Source organism: Tamandua tetradactyla, chromosome 7, assembly GCF_023851605.1.
Source record: "Tamandua tetradactyla isolate mTamTet1 chromosome 7, mTamTet1.pri, whole genome shotgun sequence".
Taxonomy (NCBI): domain Eukaryota; kingdom Metazoa; phylum Chordata; class Mammalia; order Pilosa; family Myrmecophagidae; genus Tamandua; species Tamandua tetradactyla.
The window spans coordinates 66,236,857-66,254,601 of NC_135333.1; the positions used below are offsets into that span (position 1 = coordinate 66,236,857).

The following is a 17,745-nucleotide window of genomic DNA, read 5'->3' on the forward strand; positions in this document are numbered from 1 at the left end:
GGGGAAAGACATTTGGACCCTGTCTGCGGCTCCCCTGGGAAGGGGCCGCGGGGAGAGTTTGGGGGCCCGGCCACCTCCGCTCTGGGGCCACCCGAGGTGGGACAGATCCCCCAGGTACCAGCCCCCTAGGAACGGGTGTTCAGTAAGGTCAGGGCGCCTGCCCTTTTTGCCATGCCTTCTCAATCCCCCATCTTCAGCAGCGCTCAGAAGTGCCAGAGAGAACATAGAATGCAATGTCGGTGGCGCCCCCTGGAGTTGTGCGACGTTCCTGCTTTTGACCCGGGAAGCGCCTGGTCGGCCTGCTTCCGGGCCCTGCCTTGACTGCCGCTCTCTCATCTCACTGCGGATCTAAGTCTTCGTTCCCGCCTTTGGTAGCTGTGTGAAAGGCAAACAGTAGAGGGTTGCAGAGATTTGGGGTGTTCTCCTAGCTTGCTCTCCCTAACTTGCTTGGGCAAGTCACTTCTGCACTTCCGGCCTGAGCTTCCACCTCTCCAAGATGAAGGTGTTGGTCTAGCAGTGTCCTAAAGAGGCCTCCCCATTCCCTGAGTGGAGCTGCACCAGGCCTTCTCCCTCCTGCCTACTGGAGCTTGCTAGATGGTGCCCTGCCACTTGCCAGCCTGCTCCAGCACAACCTGATGGCTGCCCCCCTATCTGCCCAGGTTTTGCTCCCTACATCTCATCCCAGAGACTCCCAGCAGACAGGATTAGGAGCCCTGAGTGCTAAAAAGACCAAAAAAGGCCGAAGGCTGAGGGAAAAGAGCAGAGGCTGGGGCAATTTATGTGAAATTTGTCTTTAGTTGAACATCTTGTGCAAAAGAAGAGGCAATTTGGCACCTGTTACTTGTGAGTTAATACCTTAGGCACTTCCGGTAATAGGGAGGCAATAATTTGAAGGCCAGAATAGCTTACTTGGTAGCAGGTTACAAGAAGGGTTGACCAGAGAGAGGCTGTAGAATCTCTGAGAATCTTTTAAGGATAAGGCAAGAGCCACACACCTAATTTGAGGGAGCCTTGAAATCTAGGCCAAACGCAACCTTGGAGCCTTCTGAATCGACAAAAGCATAGGAGCCCTGACCTTTGTATGTGAAGAGGATGGTCTTATAGCACTTTATAGCACTTTGCTGCTAACACTGGATGCAACTGAGTGTGGGGGTCAAGTTGCTAGCCTGTTTGCAGTCTCCTTTTCATTTGCTGCAAGACAAGGGATTAGACTAATTGACCCCTAAAAGTCCCTTCCAGATCTGATACTCTGTGATTTGGTGGAATAATGTCAGGCAATTAAGACCACAGAGCACTGGGGTGTTTTCGTTCTTATTTTTATATAGATAAGGGCAATCTGAGAGTTCATCAAACTCTGCAATGGGTTGTAAATCAGGATGCCCACTGCCTACCACCTGAGACAGCAGCAGGGCATTTGTGTGGCAATGGAGTTATGCTGCAGCCTGTGAATCAGTATTATTTATCCCTGATCCTATAGTCAGCCCCTACCTTGGTTTTGCAGCCTGAGCCAGCCACTGTTTTCACTCTGCCTTGGTTTCCCCACCTCAATTTTGCCTTTTCTTGTACTTCACATGAACTGCATTCGCCTTTGTTAAGTTCAGCTTCCCTGGAAACAGGACTGCAAGTCTGGAGGAAGAGAACAAGAATCAGATTGGTTTGCCACCACTAATTCTGACCACTGCTCTTTCCCCTACACGGTGATATTCCCCTTGCTTAGGGTTTTGAGCTTTATGGAGATAGGGCGAGAGGGAAGGGGTTGAAGACAGAGAAAGGAGAGAGTAAGGACTAATCATAATTCATTTTTACCATTTCCAAAATACAGAAGGACATCTAGGCCATGATAAGGAGACTCAGATAATCATTATATACTGTATACAATATGTTATATACTGTAAAAAAAAGGGGGGGGAGAGTGATGTATTATACACCATCCAGTCATCCAAATTTTTGTAAGCCCTGCATTTGTAGGGCTAATAAAACAGCTTAACAATTAAAAAAAAGGGGGGGAGGGGGCGGGGAGAGAGAGAGAAAAAAAATTCCTAAAGTCTGTGGGAGTCTAGTAGGGAGTTTGGTTCTGCTTAGGCAGGCCAGGGAAGGCTTCAGAGGAAGTAACACGTGGGAACATTCCTAGGGTAGAGAGGAGTATGTCCTGCAGTGAGAAACATGTCCAGGCTGAGGGTAGGACATGAGCAAGGCAGAGAGATGCAAGTGTGCAGAGTGGAGCTTGGGTCTCCTGGGAAAGGCTAGTCACCAGGTGTGTTGAGAATACAGGGTGTTCAGATGAGAATGGCAGACCTGAAGCTGGAAGGCAGGACTATAAATGGTCTTATTTTGAGAATTCTTTTGTGCAAAATGGAGAGCAATTGCAGGCTTTTAAAGAGAGATCAGCGGTGAACATTGTTTTTCTAACTTCAGATTATGCAGTGAAACCCAGGTCATGACCAACATTTTTAAAGTGGAATAAATATAGAATGGAATAGAAAATATGAGTGTATGCATGCAGTAAGGATAAAGATTATTTCATGAAAAAAAAAGTGTGTGTGTGTGTGTGCCCTGGGGCATGGTGTAAAGGTACTTCTTACTACAGGTCATAGACAAAAAAGCCTGAAATCCACTGGGTTTGCAGATCTTTCAGGCTGCAGCAGGGAGCCTGGGTTGGAGGGGGAGAGATAGGAAGTTCTTGCAAACAGGACAGGTGACTTTCACTCCCTCCCACTTCAAGTTCCTGAGAAGAAAATTGCTTAACTTTTAAAGACAGTTAACCTGTCTCTTCCAGGGCCTCGTGCAGAGGAAAGGTGGTTATGTTTGCCCTGCATCGTAGTGGAGGGGACTGTTTAGCACTTGGTGCTCCACTGGCACGACACCTTGCCTAACAGCGTACATTCTTTGGGTCAGTGGTTGGAATTTGATTCCTTCCAGTCTCTACCACCAACCCCCACAAACCTGGGACAAATCATGAAACTTTGGCTTAAAAACCTTGGTATTTTCCCATTCTTCCAGAGATACATTATGCAGTTATCACAGCCAGCATTTTAGGGTGTACAGGTATCCAGGCATCAGTTCAGTGAGGGTGGGAGAGTCTTTGGGCCAGAAAGGACAAATAAAGGCCGTTATCATCTTAACCAGTATGAGCCAAGGCCTTATATTTAAAGCACCTGAACAGGCTGTTTCACGATCTCCCATGATTAGTAATCCCAGTGTCTTAAAAGAGCTGAGTGTAGGGAAACCCTTTGGGGTAATGCAGTTTCCTCCTGATGGAGTCAGAGCACATTCCTTTTCTGCTGGCCTTAGAAAAACTGGAGAGCAGCTGGCTGCCATCTGCCCTGCAATACGTTCATTACTTTAAGACTGGTTCTGAGGGTCCGTGTTTGCCTTTTCTCAGGCAGCCTTACATGCAACAGGGGGCCCGTTTGCTTTCCGGAGTCCAGCCACATGGAGAATGTTGTACCCTTGTTGTAATACAACATGGTCCAATCTGTTTCTTTTTGAGGTGACAGACATTCTGCATGTGTGATTACATACTTCACATACCCAGGTCCTGCTCTCCTCCTATCTCTAGTCAAACTAAACCCTAAGCCAGCTCGACTTACACGATTCCAGACACACAGCGTCTTCAGGATAAACGTACTCACACTTCTCTTCAGCCTCTATACATTTGCATATTCTTCTGAAGTTTTCCAATCCCTTGTTTCTTACTGGTACCTACTCTATGATGACAAGAACAGTCTACCATGGTCTGGAAGCCGTGATGTGCCATGCCCTAGACTACCCTTTACCTATTCAGCAAAATTCATAATATCCCTCTTTTATATCCCATTTTATATCCCTCTTGCAAATAAAGAAACTGAGGCTTGGATATTATTCAAAGCTTCATCTCTAGCTAATGATCAAGTTGGGTTTCATGACCAAGTTTCTCTAGATTGGAATGCCATGCTTTGACTTCTAAGCTACATTTCTTCTCTCTACTTCCCTCGATTCCCTTTGGTAGCTTCCTTCCATGACAGCCTGGAATGCTTCCTCTTCCCTTTCTGTCTCAGAAAAATCATGAAAATTCACTTACCCCTATAGAGAGAAGACCTAAAGCAAATTTAGTTTTACACTGGAACTCACACAGAGAAAGGATTTCCAGAAGTCATTCTGTGTAGACTCCAGCCCCTTGATAGAATTCCCTGGCTATGAGAGAAAGGTTGTTCTCAATGTAGGGTGGAGGAACAGAGGGAAGGAAAATGCCCAAACATACACAGCTCCAGACCTAAAGAAGCTTGAACTTTGAGCCAACCATGTGTTCCACTGCACCCATCCCACACCCCTTTCTTTATCACTTATTCACTCCTTAGTCACAGCTTTGCCTTCCGTCCACCTTCATTTCGGCATCCACTGTTGTGTCAAAAACATCAATCATTCCACAAATATTGGAGTGAATCTTTATCAACTACCTTTGATGTGAATGACACTACTCTTATCATAGAACTAGTTATCCAAGAGCTGGGAAGCAGAGACTTTATGGTCAAGGATAAGATTGGAGCTGGCCACATGCAGAGGAGTGTATGAAATGGAAGAAGTATTCACATCTACAGCTGTGAGGCTGGGAGACCATCCTTTGATCAACTTGGGGCTCTTATCTGACATAGCAATGCTTTTCCTTTTTCCCTTTGCTTGCAACAAATAATCATAAAATTTTCTGTATTGGAAAGGTTCTAGAGCATCACCTAGTCTAGCCTCTCCCATCTGATGCAGGAATCTGCACTCCAGCTTTCTTATGATTGCCCATCCACCCTCTCCTTGAATACCACCATATACTACCCACTCCGTTTTTGGAAAGCTTTATTTGTTAGGACAATCAAGGAATTTTTTATCAAGCTGGATCTGATTCCCCGATACTTCTACCCATGGGTCCCCTTTCTACTTCTTGGGATGACATAGAAAAGGTCTAATCCCTCTTTCATAGGATATTCTGCAGACATTTGACAGCGGATATGATGTTCTTCTTAGTCTCCTCTTCCCCAGACTGAGCATGCCAGTTTTACAGCTGTGTCGGTATTCTTGGTGACATCAGTCTCACTAGTATGGCATACTAGAATAAATGAGAGAATAATGAGCTTTGACCATGTATCAAGTCCCCTCAAATATATTATCTAATACAATTCTCGTGTCTATCTTGTGAGCTAAGAACACTTTCCATTTTACAGAAGAGGAAACTGCAGTTTATGAGGTTATGGGTTTAGGCCAAGGTCTCATAGCTGAGAATTAACAGAACTGGCATATTAACTTGAGCCTTTGACCAAACACATGTGCCTTATTTCTCCCCTTACACTGGAGTTTCACCAGGGCAAAGACTGCACAAAGTATCCAGGTCTTATCCTTAACTAAATATAGACATTGAGAAGAGACAATCTGTTATCTCCATAGTCTTAAGTCTTGCTTGCTAGAAGCTTTTTCTCCCCCTGCTTCTCCCTCACCTGATCCTAGCTGTAGTTTATAACAAGATACAGGACAGCCGTTTCCAATTTTGCAGATAGAACATCAGCACAGAGAGGTTCACTCTCAGATGCAGTGTCAGAATCAGCTCTCCACATCTCAAAGACGATTGTTCATACACATAAACAGACCACATTGCTAATTTCACCTGGGTAAGCCTGGAGTGGAAAGTATTGGAGGCATTTGACACTTTTCCATAATATTTTTGGAATACAGGAGCCCTCTGGTGGCCAAAATAATAGCAGGAAGTTGTCCTTGGGAAAATCAGGAGACGAATCTGAGATTTCCTGCCAAAACCCCCCTAGTGATCTCTGGCTTCACTTTGGGGACACCCCTTTTCTATGTGTTTCTCTCTTCCTATTTCCATGAAGGGTTACTATCTTTTTCCACACCCTTCCTTCCTCTTTTCCTCTCAAGTTCCTCTCTGCACCTTCCTCTCCAACCCCAGCTGTCACCCCCTGATACCCTTGGAATCTCTCTTCCCTGCAAGTCTCTGGCCTCAGGGGACCCTTTCTGAAATCTAGCCAGGTCCCCTGTGGCAGGTGCTGAGCGACAGCTGCTGCCCCTGCTGCTTCAGTAGTGTGGAATTCAAATCCCTGGTGGGTGTTTAGAGCCCGCAGATGGATTAACTAATGATGCTCGTTCATCAACAAGCATTTGCAGAGTCCTGCTAAACATGTGGGTTTCTTGATCATCACCCAGACCCAAGCTTTCTGGAAAGAGCAAATGGGTCTCCTATCAAGGAGTGACTACATATACATCACCTGGTCCCTGGGATTGGCCAACTGTCCAGAGCAGAGCCATTCTAAGTTTCTGTGTCTAGCCCTCCATTAGGCAGAAGTCTGCCTTTCTCATTACAGTTTGCATGAAATGGTCTGTCTTCAGCCAACAGCAAATGAAGACCCCCAAAATAGTCATGCTGCATGTGGATAACCGAGAGTTGATCCAGAAGCAGAAGCTATCCCGGTGGCTTTAGTGGACTTCAATTGAACCAAATAAGGGGAAAGAAAGCTAAGATAGGTTAGGTTAGGGGCAGACATTTTGGCTAATATTCTGGGCACAATCATCCGGCATTTAGCACAGTGAGATAATGGGGCAGTATAACACTTAGAAAGTACTTTGGACTCCTGAGAAAAAGACCTTCTATAAAATGAACTGGTGAATTTATTACACTATAATTCTTAACAATTAGTGGCTCAATCATAGGGCATTCGGGTGAGATAAACCAATTCATGACCCGTATTTCAGAGGCAATCAGAGAAACCTTCCACAAGATCCTCAGTATGCATGTGTGCTAAGTTTGGCATCTTAATCCAATTGCTTCAATAGGCTACCTCCTTGTCCCTTATCACTTCCCACTGAGCCACAAATACTTTCCTACCTCCTAGATTCTGACGTAACTTACAGGATCCTTTGTAAATTCCACCAGAAAGACTTGCCATAAAGCCAGTATATGATTTATTAGATATTTGCCTCGGTTCAGTGTGTGTGCACTTACCATGGTGTCCTTTTTAATAGACCTGTCTGCATTGATGCGGTCAGTTCTCTGTTCTCACACTAAGCTTTTGGGCAAGAACCTGGACTATCTACTAAACGTGCTTTGTTTAGCAGCTCATTCCAAAGACAGGTACTAAATAAATGATTTTTTTTATGGTGATCCCAATGGCATAATTCAAAGCTCACTGGATTGGGCATTAGAAGATCTGGTTTAGTTCCTGCCCTGCCACCAATTAGCTTTGTGACCTTGAATATCACACTTTGGTTCCCAAGCCTCAGTTATGAAAGTTTAGGCAAAGAGGAGATTTGGACCCGATAATCTTGAAGGGCACCTCCAGCTCTGAAATTTCCAGTGTTTATAACTGGAAAATACCTCCAAAGAGTCTGTAAGTTCTTCAGGGACAGGGAAGAAACTTGCCTGAAGTATTCCCAGAGTGCCCACCAGGGAGGATAGGAGATGGGAGTTAGAGGGGTATAAGGAGGTGGGCAGTGGGGTGAGTTCAATTATCTTTTGATGGATTAATCATATCCACTTTAGAAAGCTTCCAAAAGAAAGCTAAATGAGGGGTGGAGATACAACACGAATGACCCTTGAAGATATCACGTTGAGTGACATAGCGAGACACAAAAGGACAAATATGTGATCTCACTGCTTTGTGATGATTAGAATAAGCCAACTCATGGAATCAGAATCTAGAATGTGGGTTCCCAAGGGATGGGATGGGGATAAAGAATGGGTGGTTAAGGCTTAAAATGTATAGGGTTCCTATATGGAATGACAGAAATGTTTTAGTAATGGATGGTGGTGAGGGTGGCACAACACTGTGAATGTGAGTGACAGTCCTGTACTATATGTCTGAATGTGATGAAAAGAGGAAATGTTAGATTGTATATATGGTAACAGAATACAGTTTAAACATCCATGAAGTGAACCCTAAGTTAAACCATAAACTTTAGTTAATAGTTCAATGATGAAAATGTGCTATCATCAATTGTAACAAATGTTCTGCACCAATGCAAGGTGTTGGTAGTGAGGTGGTATACGGGGAGCCTGTATTTTATGCATGATTGTTCCACAAACCCCTGTCTTCTCTAGTAAAAAATTTTTCAAAGATTAAAATTAAAAAGAAAACTAAATAACATTTCAGGAGTTAGAAGCACTGAAAACAGGCAGGAGAGTCCCTTTCACCACCACCTCTTGTTTGTGTATCTACTATGTGCTGTCCAGTCCTTGGCCTCCATTCAAAGCAACTGCTGAACATTCATAGAAACAGAAAGCAGATTACAGGTCACCAGGAGCCAGGCGGGGGTGGGGTGGGGAGATGAGGGCAAGGGGAATGGGGAGTTGATGCTTAATGGGTGCAAAGTGCCTGTTTGGGGTGATGAAAAAGTTTTGGGAATGGGCCGTGGTGATGGTAGCATGACCTCAGGAATGCAACGAACACCACTCCTGGGTTTGTACTTGAAAGCGGTTAAAATGGGAAATTTTATGTTGTATAATGAAATGATACAATGCATTTTTAAATGAAGATGAGAAAGAACTAAGGAATTGCTGAAAGCGGACCCTGCCCCTGCATCTGGAGAAGGATACAGACAGCTGCACAATCAGGCTGATGCCCTCACCCTCCCATGAGCTGGGACAATTTTTCTTTCTCACGACAAGACGGGATTTATGCTTTTCTATGAAAATGTTCATGTAAATGCAAAGAAAAGGCTAGAAAGTTTGGGCATGAAGCCGAGGCTTTGGTGAAGGGTAGGATTCCTCAGCTGTCATAAATATCAGGGGAAGGGGAAACAGGTGGTGAATCCCTGCTTTCCTTACACAAATATTTTAAGTGGATCATAAACCCCCTCTGTTCTCCAAACCAGCAAGTCCTCACAGTGTTTTAGTACTTGCTGCTTAGAATGACACAAACGTTTTTTCTAAACCAAGTGGGAGCCCCAGTCTGCTAGTGACTGCTGGTGTTTAGGGTAAATAGATCGGTTCTAGGAGGCTGGCTTGGATCCTAATTCCCTTACTCTGATAACTGACAGAGAGGCTGGCTCAATTTCCTGGACTCGATTGACTTAGATGCTGTCAATGGAAATGTGCCTTATTTTATTTCTGATAACCAAACGCCAGCATAAAGGAGTTACCTTTGCCAGGCAGGCGAGGTGGGAAGTCTTGGCAGCTGCTCTGGGCGAAACCAGGAAGAACATGATGAGGCCAATTGAAAGAGAACGTCACTGGTTCCTAATGAGGGGGTGCATGTCAGAGGAGCAGGGCCTTCAGGGGAAGCCTTTTCATGGAAGGGGGAAGGGAGGCGCAGAGAGGGGACACAGGATCCACAGAACCCTCAGAGAAGGGAAATGCTCTGAGAAATAGAAAGGGGTATAGAGTGAGGAGACAGATCATTATCTGTGGGCCTTTTAAAGAAATTGGAACTTAGCAGAGCTAGAGGCAGATGGCAAAGCTCACGAGGCAAAAGCATGGGAATGAGTCTGCTCACATGGAAACAGAAGAAAGAGAGAACCATGGAATTTAGAGCTAGTACCTTAAAGCCTCCCAGGCCAGTCCTCTCATTTAAAGGTGAACAAACCAGGGCTGATGCCAGGGTAACTGAGAAGGTAGGGCTTTCCAGTTGAGGACTTTTTTTTTAGGGCAGCAGTATGGTTTAGGGGGAAAAGCATAGAATTTGGAGGCAAACAGACCCGAGTTAGAATACTGGTAACCCAGTTACCAATTGTGACCTTGCAGGATAATAATACCATACCTCCTGGGGTTCTGGCAAGAAGTAAATGAGGAAACATATGGAAAAGCCCCTAGCACTAATCACAGCACTGTACCTACAAGTACCCAGGAATAGCCATAGTCCTTCCTTTATGATTATGATATGATATACTTGGCTAATTGAACCCACACTGCTATGACAGTGGCTGAAGAAACATCAATCAAGTTATTGCTATATGCACAGAACACTCCCGCTATATAACAGGCACTCAGTTAATTATTAAGTTATATTAGCCTAAAGAATGATTGTATATATACTAGCAGTTAAGCTATTAAATAAATAATAACAGCAGTGGTGATGGCGATGCAGTAATAAAGTGTTGGACTAACTGCTCTAGATACTAGATGAAATGAGAAGTGAAAGGAAAAGTTCTTAGGGACCTAGCCCTTTATATGGCTTTGATTTTTGATAACAAGTGATCTAAGGAACAGGAGCTCTGTGTGACCATTCATCATTTTCATTCATTCCTTGAACAAACAATTATTGAGGACCTACTATGTGCCAGTCACTTTCCTAGGAACTGGGGACGCAGTAGGCACCAAAAAAACAAGGCCTTCTCCCTCATGGAGATTGCATAGTAGAGGCAATAAACAGACCAGGAAATACATGACATGTGTTGAGTAGACTTATGAAGAAAAATGAATCTGGGTAAGGGAATAGAGAATTATTGGGGGATGGGCTAGATATCTTAGATGGGGAATGTCTCTCTGGAGAGGTGACACTTGAGCAGGTATCTGAATGAAGTAAGGGAGATGACCATGTGTTGCAGACTAAATTAAGTCACCCACAAAAGACATGTTCAAGTATTAATCCGTCTTCCTATAGGTGTGAACCCATTTGCAAATAAGACCTTAGAAGATGCAATTATTAAGGTGTGGTCTCATTAGTGAATAGGACCTTTGAAGATCCTATTTTGGATGAGGTCAAATTGAATCAGGGAGGGCCTTAATCTGCATGACTGGAGGTCTTATAAAGAGAGGAAATGTGGATGAAATCAGTAAGAAGAAACTAGGGTTAGAAAAAGTCAGAAATCAGAAGTCAGAGCGGAGACAGAACTTGACATGTGGTGGACAACTGCCATCACCAAAACGTTGCCGACCCCGGAAGAAAGCATGGTCTTGCTGGCCTTTTGATAGTGAACTTCTGGCCTCCAGTCATGAGGCAATGCATGTTTCATGTTTCAGCCAACCCATTGTGTGGCATTTGTCATAGCAGTTCTGGCAGATTAGGATGCTATGTGATTACCATAGGGGAATTCTAGACAGAAGGACAGCATGTAGAAGGGTCCTCGGGTGAAACAATAAGGAGGCTGTGTGTTTGGAATGCGGTATTGATTCGTGGCTGGTGATAACTGTTCTATGTCTGCCTGCACTCAAAAGTGAAGGATTTGCTGTGAAGAGGCTCTTCCCTGAAGAACCTAGAAACAAGCCTGGGACAACCCTCTCAGGATAAGGCTGACAGTGAAGAAGCAAACTGGGGAAGACCATGCATTTTAGAACTTCCAAGAGATGGGAAGATTCCCTGGTGACAGTCTGTGGCTCGGCTTGAGAGTCTGAAAAAATGGCACTGTCAATCAGAACTCAGAGCCATGCAGCTCTGCCCCATGCAGTCAGGACTCTAGCACTGTCAGGTGCCAAAGGCAGGTTGGTTAAGTGCATGTGAACCCAATATCAGCTTCAGAGGACTGAGATTTGGGGTCAGCAGATATGAATTTTCCCAGTTTCTCTTGAAGATATTTCTATTTCCCAACAGCATTGTCTCTTAAAGTAGACCCCTGAGGGCAGGGACCTTGTCTACTTCATGGAATCCCCATGGGAGACAAACTCCTAGCACAGAGGTTGACGCTGTTGGACTAGCTGAATGGTCATTATCCAATAAGCACCACTGGTTTATTACTCACCTAATAAAAGGCCTGCCTTATAATTTGTTCTGCATGTTATCTCATTCAAGCGTCTGAGGTTATAGGTCTGTAGAATCAGTGAGCAAGCCTTTATTCACCATGTTTCTGGCTCACGTGGCTTCCTAAGCTTTGCTTGTCTCTCTTTGCAGCCTGCCCTTGAAAAATGATGAATTCTTATGCATTTGTGGTTTAGTGAGAAGAGCACTGGATTTGAGGCACTGTTTGTAACATTTGCTAATAACCTAACCTCTTGGGGCCTAGGTTTTCCCTTCTGAAAGTGCAAGACAACATTCCTGCATTTTATAGGGCACTGCCAATGTCTCCCTATGGATTAAATGAATATTATATGCACTTTGTAAGCTTTCAAATGTGTATGAAGGGTGTACTCATTATACCATTTCCCTCTCCCACTGACCTACTCTATCCTCCTGATCATACCGAACTTTTCCAACTGTTAAGTTTTGATTTTTTTAAATGGCAAGCAAACATTGGATTTGTTCAAAGACAAATAATGGTTTCTACTGTGATTCTGATATTCTGTCTTTACTCATCAACCTCCACGCACACACGTGCACCTACAGACGCTGGGAGCCCTTGGATCCACTGGATTGATGATCTCAGGGAGAAAGTCTATACTGATCTCCACTCTCTTTCCAAAGACCCATTTCCCTGTCATTCAAATAATTTCAACTCAGTATACCTGGAATGAGTTCCCAGTCACTGTTGTGAATGTCAATAGGGGAATGAAAAGATGAATAAGGAGCAATCAAGAAGGGCAAGTCAAATGGGAGTGACAGATGTACACATAATTAATGGTGACATCGTGCAAGGTAAAGTAAGTGATATTCTACCAGAGCAAAATGTGATGAGAACACAGGAGTGAGTAGCCAGAAATGGCCAGTGGATTTGGGTTGACTTCTCGACATAGTAGCCTCTCCTAGTGGGCATTTAGTCCCCTGGGCACCTCCCACCTGCCCAAAATGTGGCCCTTATGCCCACCTCAGCAGCCTGGTAAGCACTGATGGAATGGGATAGGGACATTTTCTTAGCCTATGGGGACTGGGTTCTAGGGGAAAATATACCCAATCCTGAAAGTAAGAAGCCTCTGAACCAGTGACTGGAAGACCAGAAGGAGGGGGGAGGAAGGTTGGATCAAGACTTAGAAAAATAAACAAACTTGGCTTGGCAGGGGTTTGTCTTGCACCAGGACCCCTTTGGGGTTTTATACCAGGGCCTGGGCTGGGATTCTCTGCTTAGCACAAGGCCTGGCAGGAGGCTTCGACTTGCCAGGGCTGAAAGGAGCCTGGACCCTGTCATTGAGACCATCCAGCCAGGCTCTCTCTGTCCTTTGTCAGGGCCCGGGAGGCTCTGTATCATTACTCCAGAGCATTCCGCTTCCCTCTGGGCTCATTACGCAGTACATTAGCTGTGGGAACTAAACCCATTACAAAAAGGAGGGGGTGGAATTGGCACACAGGGAAAGAGGCCTTCTCAGATCAAGCTAACAACTTGTGCCTATTAACTAAAGAAGATCATTAGAAAATTCCCATCTCCTCCTCTCCTCTCCCTCTGCCTTGCCCCCGCCCCCATGACTTGCTCTGTCAGATGTGGAGAGAGAGCTGGGTGCACACGTGCATCCTGTGTGCCTGTCTTGCACACATGTCCAACCTTAAAGGGGCCTTCCTCTGAGCTCTGTGGAAGGGTGCGCTTGCGAAGAGGAGTTGCTTTGATGTTGAATCGGACTTTAAATGAACAGAACTTCTCTTTTTGACTTGGTAAAGGCAGTGACTGAAATAAGCCCTACATCATGACTATCGGTTATCAGCCCATAACAAAATAAAGAAAGGAAAAGGTTTTATTTCTACTGCTCAATGATATAAATGTTAGAGCTGGAAGGTTGTTTTGAGATTAACCAATTTAAACCTGTTTTGGGGACACTGAGCCCCAAAAGAATAAGTGATATGCCAGCACTACCACCATCACCACCTAACAAGGGCCACCTAGAGAACTTGCAGTCTGGGGTTCTTTCTTCTCCAACAGGCTTCCTCCAGGTGGTTCATTTTTTCTCTCATTTTTCCTTTAGCCTTCTGATTGCCTTCCTCCTTCCTTGGTTGTTTTCCCTTCCTAGGAGTTGCATAGGATCCTCAAAGAAATCTAGTAAAGCATCTTTAATCTTAGGCCACAGACAGAACTTTAAATATCGACAGTGTCCCTTGCTCTTCTCCTCTTCTTCGCTAACAAAACAAACAAATGACAAAAACTATACAAAATATAGCTGGTGCCACTGGTCTCACAGCAAAGTTCTGCCTGGGCTTCGCATGTGTCCATCTCCCTGTCCTAACTGAAACGTGGGAAACCTCACGGCCCAACGCTTTACTCTGTGGCCTCCCCACTCTTGGTCCTAGCCAGGGGCAGCCTCCACCCAGGCCTTGACCTTCAAACCTAGGTGTACCTTCCCCTTTCTGAAGTTCAGTCTCTGTCTATCACTGTGGAAATAGAGGGAGGATGTGGGGAAGCAAACCATGGGGTGGCACCCACAGCCTCTCAGGTCACTGGAGGAAATATGTATTGGCAGATTTCAGAAGCGCAACCATCTTGATTGTGTGGGATACTGAGGAAAGATATTTTCTTCCTTAAATCAGAGTCCTTTTTTTATTTGTGTTGTATGTATGTGTATGTATGTGTGTGCTTTACTATTCTCTATAAAAAGGTCTGATTAGCATTTCCTTTTCAGTTGCTCCTTCTCCATCCCAGCTGCACCAATTGACGTCAATAAAACAGAATTGGTGCAATAGCAATTCAGGAAAGCAGCTGAAAGGAACGGAGGGAAGAAAACACAGAGGAGTGAGTTTTCCTTAGAGTTTGAAGAAACCACTCCAATTTAAAAAGAGAGAGAGGGGGATGAGATGAGATACTTGTAGGGTGCAGACAAAAAGATTCCAAAGAAACAGATACCTGAATTAAATGACAGAAGAGAGAAAGGTGACTCACACTACCTTCACAGAGAAATAGATGATAAAAAAAAAAAACCCACAAGGAGAAAATGTAAAAAAAATAATGATTAAAGGAACAGTTGGTGGCATCGAAAATGCTGGAGTTTAAGGAAATGAACAGGCAGAGATGTCTATTTATTTCCTTTCCCTCATTTTTCTTTTATTAATGCTTCTTTTAATAGAAGGAAATGGAGAAATTGCCCCATTCTTCATCACACTTCAAGAAACATGAATCTTACCCTTGAATGACTTGAACAACGGAGTTACAGTTGATCTAACCGTCCTTGCTCTGGACCTCTGTCTCGATTCTTCTCCTAAGTCTCCCCCCTTGCCATAAGCACACTGCCTTTCTGCTTCGAGGCTCCCTACTTCCCTGAATGTCAACCCCCTTTCCACATCAGTGAGATTTGGGACTCTCAATGAGGGCATGTTGGATAAATACATAGAGTTCAACAGAGTAAAGGTGCTGGAGAAAGTGCTAACCATGTTCACGATGATAATCCTCAGGGGCCTTTAAAAAGGCTGCATACAGAATGTTGCTGTGACCTCTCACTTTTATAAGCTTGTGTTACCCCTCAAAAATTACCTAATTGGAACTGAAATCTCTCCAGCTGCCTCTCAGCCAAAAGGAGGTTGTTCTTGGAGGGCGTGACCTCCTGCTTCATCTGTTTTCAGACTCATGAGAGGTACAAGGGGACACCTTCTTCAGTGGGCTGTGTCAGTACTGCAGTCCACACTGGGGACATGATGTCAAAAGAGAAAGGGCCAGCAGTTACGACAGGACTTGGAGTGACAGGTGAGACCATCTCTTTCTTCATTATCACAAGCCAAGCAAATGAGGCATACTCACAGAGTTCCACAATGACCCTAACTGAGGCTTGGTCTTTTGGTATCCACATCCAGAGGAGCGCATCCAAGAATTTAAGACCCAGAATCAGACAGACCTGGGTTTTCATTTCAGCTCCCCCACTTACTGGCTAAGCAAGCATGAGCAAGTTACTGCCTCCACTAGGTTTCTCCATTAAAAAACTTGGGATGCAGTATTTGCCACAGAGAATTGCTGTGGTGATTGTTACAGTGCCTCTAAAGTACCAGGCTCATAACGCAATACCAATCAGTTTTAGAAATTTCACATCATGGTCCAGAAGGCAGGAGATCTGGTGTTGACGCACGTGGGTCAAAACTGTCTCTGTCACTTCCCAGCTGTGTGAGCCAGGATGTTTCTTAGCCTCTCAGTGCCTCCGTCGCCTCATCAATAGAATGTGGCTAAATTGCCCACCTCATTTTGTGGAGTATATTAGATCATTAATATAAAAACACAGTACATATTATGGAGATAAAGCATGGTGATTGTATTTGATTTTTGGTTTTGCCCAGGAATTGAATCTGGGTCTCCTGCATAGAAGGCGAGCATTCTACCACTGAACCACCGTGCACCCAAATAAACCTTTTACATACCTTTTTTTTTTCTTGCATGGACAGGCTCTGGGAATCGAACCCGGATCTCTGGCACGGCAGGCAAGAATTCTGCCACTGAGCCACCGTTGTGCCTCCCTGTATTTGTTTTTATTACAAAGACTCCAATCTTATTCCTGCCATCAACTTTCTATGGGACCTTTAACAGGTCACTTAACTTTCAAAGACCTCGTTTTCCCTGTCTATAAACAGGCATAGAACTAGATCTCTGTGATCCATTCCAACCCTATGATTACATAAACTTTCTATTTTAATTATTTTTCTGTGTTTCAAAAATATCTAGATGCCTCAGGATAGTCTATAGAAGCCCCTGTTCCTTGGCCACCCTTTGTCCACCTCCTTTTAGTTCATAAATTCATTGAGCTGCCACTAGCTTAGGCAAACAGCGGAGGCCGGGGGAAGAAGACTTCATCCTTGCTCTGTGGACGTACAGGCTGGGTGAAGACAAAGCCTATTTGCATACACAAGAAAAAGATGAAATTACAAAGCAGCATCCCAATAAGTTCTAATTAATGTAGTGGTTATATAGAACTGGCAGTAAGAGCACTGGGGTCAGATCTTGGGATAGGTTTAAATCCTAGCTCCATCACTACAGTGTGACTTTGAGCAAATTCCTTTCCCAGTGACTGAGTCTTGGATTTCTCTTCCATATAATGTGGCTTAAAAAAAGAGAATAGGTTGCATGGGTGGTTCAGTGGAAGAATGCTCACCTTCCATGTCAGAGACCTGGGTTCAATTCCTGGACCATGCACCTGAAAAAAAAAAGAGAGAATAGTTCTTGTGAGGATTGAAAGAGATAATCTCTGTAGAGTACTTAGCACAGTGGCTGTGTGTAGCCAGCCCTCACAATGTTAGCTATTACTATCATTATTATTACCGTTACGATAATAGTAGCATATTATCATATTACCTTCTCTTCTGAGAAGGCCTCACAGAAGAGAGATGCAAAGGACCAGATTTTGCAGAAGAGGACAGAGGGTTTGGTAAGTAGAAGCGGACCTGGGAAGAAGTCAGACTAAAGCAGCATACCCCTTTAAATCTCCTGTAGAGGACCCCAGCATCTATGGATTTGAAAAGTTTGCAAGCAGTTCTGACATGAGGCTATAATTGCTGAATCCCAGGCAAGATTTAGTAAGTGTAGATCGTCAGACAAGGAGTTGGGCTGCCTGACTGCTGGCTCTAGCTCTGCTTATAGCTAGCTGCCCAGCCCTGGAAGTGACTTCATCTCGCTGGATTTCAGTGCCTTCATTTGTAAAATGAAAAGGGTCAATTGACCCTAAGTGAGCTCTAAATCCCCTTTGAACTCTAAAGTCCACGGATCCTAAATTACTTTTCCTGACTGGATGGAAAGACATGCACAGGCATCATTACTCATCCTTCCATTCCAGCTCATCTTTTGGACGATTTTCTCAAGGTGACAGGATTCAGAGTGAGCCCTCTGGGTTTTCCCACCACACCCGTCCTGAGCCACTGCATGGATTACACTAGTTCACTCCCCAGTCTGACTTAGCCTCTCCCTGGTATCATGGAAAGAGGCCAAGTTGGAATGCAGTGTGCAGGGACTCAGGTGACAGTCCAGACATGGGCTCACGGAGCAACTGGGAACTTTGTAATTGTGTAACGTAGGGCT

At 44.5% G+C, this 17,745-nt stretch overlaps 2 long non-coding RNA genes across 3 annotated transcripts in view; one reads left to right on the forward strand and one right to left on the reverse strand.

Annotated features, from left to right (window-relative positions):
• Positions 1-9,676, reverse strand: LOC143689734 (uncharacterized). Of its 2 annotated transcripts, none has more exons than XR_013178901.1 (5): positions 9,510-9,676; positions 9,112-9,208; positions 2,977-5,074; positions 1,489-1,626; positions 1-375 (listed from the first exon to the last, which is right to left on the reverse strand). It is a non-coding gene; the product is annotated as an uncharacterized LOC143689734 (long non-coding RNA). The 2 variants fall into 2 exon arrangements; XR_013178902.1 differs by having other exon boundaries at positions 359-375; positions 1,544-1,626.
• LOC143691368 (uncharacterized) overlaps positions 7,749-17,745 on the forward strand; it is a 22,056-nt gene continuing 12,059 nt past the window's right edge. The window contains exons 1-2 of the long non-coding RNA XR_013179492.1: positions 7,749-7,805; positions 15,315-15,435. This is a non-coding gene — a long non-coding RNA (uncharacterized LOC143691368). The remainder of the gene's footprint in view (positions 7,806-15,314; positions 15,436-17,745) is intronic.